Below are 8,064 nucleotides of genomic sequence, written 5' to 3' on the forward strand. Positions count from 1 at the left end.
GAGAACTGGTTTCTACAACTGCAGGGGCCGGCCAAGCAAGCCTGATGCCTGTCAGACAGGCGGGGGAAAAGAGAAGGTCAGGAGCCATCTGGGAATCCATGAACTTGAGCCTGAGCTGAAGCTGGGAGTCTCCGAGCTTTGAGAAAGGGCCAAGTCACTCTTGAAAGGGCTTCTCCTTGTCTCAGTCAGACCCAGCCACGATGATAGCCCTTTTTGATTAACTCAAAATCAGCTGACTTGGGACTTTAATTATATCTGCATAATCCCTCGGTGGCAGAACCTAGATTAGTGCTTGATTGAATAATGATGTGTGCACACTATAAAACGGCCCCTGTCTGCTTGCTTCTTCCAGCTCTCATGATGAATACCCTTGTAACCCACCCGATCCAGAACCACGTTAGACGGGGAGTTTGCACGGAGAGTTCAGACTAGCTACCCTGACAGATCACAAAGCCATGAGCTGTCATTCTAAGGCAACTTTTCAGGTGGAGAAGACTATTCTCGAGACAGTGAGAGCTGGAAATGCAAATTATATTCCTTCTGCTTTTAACAGCCACGAGGCTTCCGTGTCTCCATGCAGTATTGCCGGACTTCACTGCTATTCAAGGAGAATGTTTTCTTTCAGAAAATGTTAGCATTTTTGTTCCATTTTCTTCTGTGTTAAATAATGTACACATTCATTTTAATAAAGTAGAGTAAATATCTATAACTCAAATAAGGAATATTCATATTTTGAAGCCAAACTTAAAATCAGGACACCTGACTTTCCAAGAAAAGTCAAAAGACTTCTATTTTCTTCCATGGCTTAGCTTCTAATTAGTTTAGTCTCCTTGGCCAAATCCTTTACCCCAAAACCCACCCCTGAGTTTTCTCATGGGTATCATGAGGTAGCTGACTCTAAGGTCTTTTAAGATCTAGAAGTCTATCGGCCACATTCATAAAACAAATAATAAATAGTTTCTTAAAAATTGTCTGTTTGATATTATTTGACAAAATTGCTAATAAAGAAGTCAACTCAAATAATCCAAAATCTCCTACTAAGTTAGCAGCGTTATCTATTGTTTTTTATGTCTGTAACATTCTAGAAATCTGTATTTCATCACGGACTTATCAATCTCCTACAAGTTAATCTCCTTAGGGCAGTTTCAGGATGCTTCCAACCTCACAGGATGGGAAATGTGAACTATAGTGGGTTCTCTCTGTCAAGACGGAGCTGACAGACATTATACATCATGTAACAGCTACAGGGTAAGAGAAGCCCATCATGGCAGTTCCTAAGTTCTAGACTACTATGCATCACAGACCTGATCATTGCCTGGCATACAGACGTGAAGACCATTTACTGTTTATTGTAATGACATTCTGGGATGAACTTTTCCTGATTTGTTTCAGGATCACAATACTACAAATTCATCAGCATTATTTCCCTGGAGAGAATGAAGACGGCTGAATGGAGCTTCACAGCCCTGATTTCCCTTTGCATGAATAATTTTTTTTCCCCCCTTGGAGGCTATCTGTCCATCAGGGATTGTGATCATCACTGTGTTCCCAGGATGGGGTCTCCGGACAGGCTTTTCTGAGAACAATCAAAGATCTGAGGGTTCTGAGGCAAATTCTATCAAACTGTTACTCCCACTTTCAATGGGAAGAAACATGAATGAGCCCTCAAATAGTGTTAATTTCTCATTCTTTTCAAAAGCGATCTTTTTGTTTTGTTTTGTTTTCTGACAAAGAAAATGAATGTAAAATACCACATCAGGCAACCTATTAAAGACCTCTAAAGATTAAGACAATGTAACCCAGGAGACAGCAGGAGACTGATGGAGGAAGAGAAAGAAGGGAGGGGCGGGGTCCAGGACTGCCTTCTACTCAGTAGACCCCCACCCGCTCTCCGAAATCTGCATATTGCTACCTTCAGGCAGACAGGACTTCTTATTAGAGAATTGGAAATAGATACACAGTCCTCGCCTTACATTTCTAGAGCAATTCATTCACTCAACAAATACTGTGCCTGTATAACTGGGAAATAGCCGTGAATCCAGGAACATATCTTGTAGTTGATTCTCTTATACTCTGTCTTTTCTCAGGCCCTGCATGATTTGAGTAGGAATAGATATTGGAAATATATTTTTGCCTCCTAGCATAAAATCAGAATCTGAACTCAAAGAAAACACAAAATCTGATTACCCTGATGCTTTTATTTTTTTTTATTTTCGTAGAAGAAACTAATGCTTATTATTTCTTTCTAGACTTATCTCCAGTCAGGCATTTTACAGTTTGTCCAAAATTATACTTGGCTGGGAAAAAACAAAAACAAAAACAAAGGATGTCTGGGTGGCTCACTTGGTTAAGCATCTACCTTCGTTCAGGTCATGATCCTGGGGTCCTAGAATGGAGTTTTGCATCCGGCTCCTTGCTCAGCGGGGAGTCTGTGTCTCTGCCCCCCTGCCCCACCCCCGCCCTCTTATGCGCTCGCTCTCTCTCTCTCTCTCTCTCTCTCTCTGACAAATGAATAAATAAAACCTAAAGTGAACAAACAATCAAAAAACCCCACAAAACAAAAAGAATCTTCGCATAGGTAGCCAGCAAACCTTGTTTACTTGTTCATATAGGTAACAAGCAAAGCCTTCAAGCAGAATGCATTAATGGTGTGATTTCTTGATGTCAAAATTTGTGCAGCAGTAATTTCCCTTTGGCCTTCAAGAATTGAATCTGTTTAAAAGGGTATAACTACCTTAGAAGAAGCCTTGTCTTTTAAATAGGTAGACTTAAATATTTACAGATGAAATACTGTGATGACTGGCATTTTCATCAAAATAGCTTTGGGGCAGAGAAGGTATGTGAGGGTCCAGATGAAACAGGATTAGCCAGGAGTTGATCGTTATGAAAACTCGGTGATAAAAAACATGGCATTCCTTTTACAATTTCATTTACTTTAGATCTGTTTGAAAATGCCCATAGTAAAACACTTTTTAAACTATCGTATGTTGTAATACATAGATTACATATAATAACGCATGACGTATGATATACAATATGTCTAATATGTAACATATAGACTATTGCATGACTTTCTTGAGTGCCTGGAATCAGAATGTGAATGACAGATGAATTCAATCTACAGAGTAAAAACACTCCCTGCCACAATAATCCTTCAACAGTGTTTTCAACCCTCTGAATGAACACACTGGTGCGATTTTAAGAGTCAGATCAATGGTCTTTATAACAGTATGTCATGTGTGAGAGCCTTGAGGGTGATCGTCTTGAAAAAAAATTGGACAACTAAAAAAAGACAAAGGGAAAAGGAGAAAGGAAAGAAAAACCTGTAAGATCTCAGCTGTTTAACTAATTTGAGAAGAAAATAAACAAAAGTATTTCAAGAGCCAAGCTGAACATTTGGTGTCCATGTAGAAATGAAAACACTCTGTGAATTGAGATCGTAGATACAAGACAAACAATGTTACTTACCAAATGGAAAATTGGGACTGTGAGTTGTCACTCTGCAGGTTTTGTGAGTGCTCTTCCTTGATGAACTCACAGGCCGTATGTTTAATAAAAGTATTTATGTCAAGTGATTCCATAAACCCAGAGTATATGAAGAACCGTGGCTGAGGAGACAGCGTCTGTACAATAACACATACCTGATTGGAAAGTTTCAGTAATAATCAGTGCTGATGTTTTAGAACATCTGGACTTCTGGTATCTTGCATTCATTCAACAAATATTTACTGGATCCTGACTATGCTCCACACACTGTTTTGGGAGCTAGAAAAACAGAAACAACTAAGCAAAGTTTTTGCCCTGTCCTGAAGCTTTTATTCTAATGGAAAAGATCAGACAATAAACATAATAAAAGTTAGAGTTGGAAGTGTTACAGAAGCAGAAACAGGCAGTCGGGAGTACAGGAGTTGGAGGGAAGGATGTGGTCGTTTTTTGAAAAGGGACTCCAGTAAGAGCTCAGCGAAGGAGAGAGGTATGAGGAAGCCACACAGAAGTGTGCTGGGGGGAAGGATTCCCAGTGGAGTGCAGCAAGTACAAAGGCCCTGAGGTCTGGGGTGTTAGAGAATCACCAAGGAGGCTAGTGTGCCTGGGTCCGGGTGAGCACAGGGAAGGAGTGGGAGACAAGGGGGAGATGAGACCATGACACAGCTCTGACAAGGTCCCTCCCTTGCTTACGGGGATCTCTGCAGTAAGGACTGCCCGTACGGGTGGTCATGGGCTGGTAGAAAATGATGACGCTTCTGTGCTCCTGTCTTGGTCGCTGGTGGGGGCCACTGAGAAAAGACCAGGAGCTCCCTGGAAGGCTGGGGTGGGCCCTACTGAACCAGCAGCAGGAGGCTCTCAGTGCAGCCCCCTCCCCCCGCGGAGCAACGACAGCTTTCTTGAAGAGAGATCTGAGCAGCTCACATCCTTTCAGACATAAGCACAGGCTAATTTCAGCAAATAAAATAAAATGTCCAAGCTAACAGAGTAGCTCCAAATTCAAGTCACACTGAAAACTCCACCTCTCCCTTGGCTAAGGCCTGCTTTAGGCTTGCAGGCCTTCAGGGGAGGAGATGAGGGAACACAGCTGGCTTCTCTCTCCTTTGCCCACCTCAGCCTGAGGGGAGAAGGGGTTAGAAGAAAGAAGTGTCCATTCCAGTGGAATTGGGGACCCCTAGGTCTAGCGAGCATTCAGCACTGATGGTCTCAGAAGCAGGGAGAATGAGGCACCTGCCTCAGGCAGAGAATTTAAGGGGGCATCCAGAAACTCAATAATCAAGATAAATATTTTAACAGAATTTTTTTTTAAATTAAATTTTTGTTTATTTATTTTTATTAATTTGAGAGAGACAGAGAGAGAGAGAGCGAGCACAAACAGGGGGACCCACAGAGGGAGCAGCAGAGGGAGAGGGAGAAGCAGACACCCCCCCGGAGCAGGGAGCCGGAAGTGGGCTTGATCCCAGGAACCTGGAATCATGACCTGAGCAGAAGGCGGGCGCTTAACCGACTGAGCCACCCAGGCACCTCCAGAATGTTTTAAACAAAAAGTAATGCAAGCACCCTAGGATGAGTTGCTATCACATTTTCCCCAGGCGGCCTAGGAGCTGTTGAGGCTTATCATTACCGTCTCTAATCATGGGAAATGATGCGTAGCGCTGCAAATCAGCCTTGCCTGCCAATCCAGACTTCTGTGAGCAAGGCCTTCCTTACCTTGGCAACCTGACGTGCCTCTCATTCCTCAGGATCCAACTTAAGGATCTCCCACTCACCGAAGCCTTCCTTGACTACGGTTACACACTAAATGTGTATATTTCCTGAAGTTCCCAGGTTGAAGCTCTAACTTCCAAAGTGAGGGCCTTAGGACGTGCGGCCTTTGAAAGGTGATTAGGTCACGAGACTGGCACCCTCCTTCATGGGTGGGATTAGTGCCTTTGTGAGAAAAGACCTGAGAGAGCTTACTTCTACCTCCCCACCACAGAAGGAAACCGAGAAGAAAGCCATCACCAGACGCCAGATCGGCTGGCACTCTTGACTTCCCGGCTGTGGTGTTTTGTTATAGGCGCAGAGCTAAGATGGCGCCCCCACCCGGAAGGATTTCTGCGACTTCCGGTGTGCAGCCCTTGTACCTCCCATAACCTCTTGGAGATACTTTCTCAGTCTTGGCAAACGGTGATCTCCTCTCAATCGCGAACACCTTACCTGCGTTTCCTAGTGCCCGGCAGAGGACCAGGCTCTCCACAGATCCCTTAGATTTTTCTGGCAGCAACCCTTTCCACATCACTGTTTCTTCTTTGGAACTAAGTAAACTCTTTCACTGTACCGATGTATCATAGTTTGTTAAAAGTCACCTTAAGGCGGTTAATTAAGTTTTAATATCTTTTGCTATAAAAATAATGCTGCTATCAGTCTTGACGTATCCACATCCCTTTGCACTTGAATTGGGTTTTTGATCGAGAATCCAGAGACAAGGAAGAATCACATTCGAGATTCTGTTCAAGCTTTATGTTTTGCTAAGAGATCGTAAGCTTTTAAATATTCACTATATAGCACTCTTCTTAACTTTTCTTTCTTTCTTTCTTTTTTTTTTTTTTTTTTTTGGCACATTCCTAACTCAGAACTCATTGCTTAAATCCCCAAATAGCTATGACATATACAAATAAACTGAATGTCCCCTGCATCTCTCTTTATCCAGTTTTTTGATGAGGACAGACTACAAACCTCAGCATAAGATCAATGAAAGAAAGAAATGAAGAGAAAGCACAAAGTTCCACGACTTCGTGACGCCAAGGTGTCCCTGTTGAGCGGCTCTTCTGGGACAGAGCAACTGATGGAGCTTCCTCAGAGCTGCGTCTCAGATTTAAGAAGATGGAAGCACATGAAAACAATTACATAGAAAAAAAAATCAAGAAAAGTTAAAAGAATTTTTAGGATAACAAAATGTAGCAAAAACACAAGTTTAGAAACATCTTTGAAATTCAAACTAGATTTCTTGTTATTTTGGAGTGGTTGAAGGCAGATGGGAAGAACCATCCATGTCAGACACCAACAAATCACAACCCCCCCAATTCTGTCACTGTTTTGTAAGGGATAGTGTGTGTGTGTGTGTGTGTGTGTGTGTGTGTGTGTGTGTGTTTAAGAATACAGTGTTCAAGGGGCACTGGGGTGACTCAGTGGGTTAAAGCCTCTGCCTTTGGCTCAGGTCATGATCACAGGATCCTGGGATCCAGCCCTGCATCAGGTTCTCTGCTCAGCGGGGAGCCTGCTTCCCTTCCTCTCCCTGTCTGCCTCTCTGCCTACTTGTGATCTCTGTCTGTCAAATAAATAAATAAAATCTTAAAAATAAAAAAAAGAATACAGTGTTCAAAAAGAAAAAAAACAGACTAACCATTTATAAATAGATTTTCCCAAGTTTTAAGAATTTTCTGACAAATACCTGATGGCATCTCAGAATCTCAAAGTCCCCAAGAACACACTGATTAGCTGAAGGCTGACCTCAGAGGCGACTCATTCATTAGGCCCAGTGTTTCCGATGCTTTTGGCAAATGGATGAAAATGAACGTTGGAACTCTCGTTCAGCCCTCCTCTGGGAATTCGCCCCTCCATGGACTTACCCCTCAGAAGATTGAGGTCTACAAGGTCTTCAGTAGGAAAACCCAGGACCATCAGAAAAGCAAATCTCATAGGCAAGATGTGGCCCGGCAGGCAACTCATGATCATGAGAAAGAAACAGAGGTAAAGGAACGGTCTGTTTTTGACATTCCTATATTTACAGAGGAATTCCTGAGCCACAGCAAAGCTCGGGAGGCAGAGCTCCACCAGCTCCGAAAATCCAACGTGGAGTTCCAGGAGAGGAATGCAGCCCTGCAGAAGCATGTGGAGAGCATGTGCACCGCGGTGGAGAAGCCGGAGGTGGATTTGATCCAGGAGCGGAGCTGCCACACCGTCCTACAGCAGCACCTGGAGACCCTGCGGCAGGTTGACCAGCAGCTTTGCCAGCATGCCCTTGCCTGGTAATGTCACCCTTACCTGGGCACTTCTGTGATGGGGGAGGGAGCAGGTGCTGTCTTGGGTTGGTATCAGTGGCGTGAGGTCTCCCCACCTGGAAGAAAATCAATAGAATAAGGGTTTTTTTTTCCGCTCAGAGGTTGCTGTGGGTCTTGTAACAGTATCTCAGTATTGGGTACAGTCATCCAAAATCTCAGGCTCTCCGGCCATTTACATTTTTCTCCAATTATATTTTCATGTAACTTACTTTCCTTTCTATTAGGCTTAATTTGATATTCAGAATAATGGAAGCTGAGTAATAAATCCCGAGTAGAGCATTTTTCTTAAAAACAAACAAACAAACAAACTCACCGAGGAAGACTCACCTTCGGGGATCACTCACTGATTTTTCTCTAGTTTCCGACGATGCCAAGCAAAGGGGTCAAGTGGACTGCTGGGTTTCACCTGGAAGAAAAATTTCTCCCTGAAGCATCACCTTCCCCTTCCCGCCCCGCCCCCTCCCTTCAGATGCACAAACATAGTCTAATGGGCTTATTCTACTCTACTTAACCTAACTCTTCATCATGAGCCATGGTG

The 8,064-nt window shown here is 43.3% G+C and overlaps 1 pseudogene; it reads left to right on the top strand.

Moving 5' to 3' along the window:
* The first annotated feature begins 7,035 nt into the window (after window positions 1-7,035).
* On the top strand, window positions 7,036-7,525 carry LOC101674805 (annotated as a pseudogene).
* The last annotated feature ends 539 nt before the right edge of the window (window positions 7,526-8,064 follow it).

This window comes from Mustela putorius, unplaced genomic scaffold, assembly GCF_011764305.1.
Source record: "Mustela putorius furo isolate JIRA1106 unplaced genomic scaffold, ASM1176430v1.1 tig00000450_pilon_pilon_pilon, whole genome shotgun sequence".
NCBI classification, from domain to species: domain Eukaryota; kingdom Metazoa; phylum Chordata; class Mammalia; order Carnivora; family Mustelidae; genus Mustela; species Mustela putorius.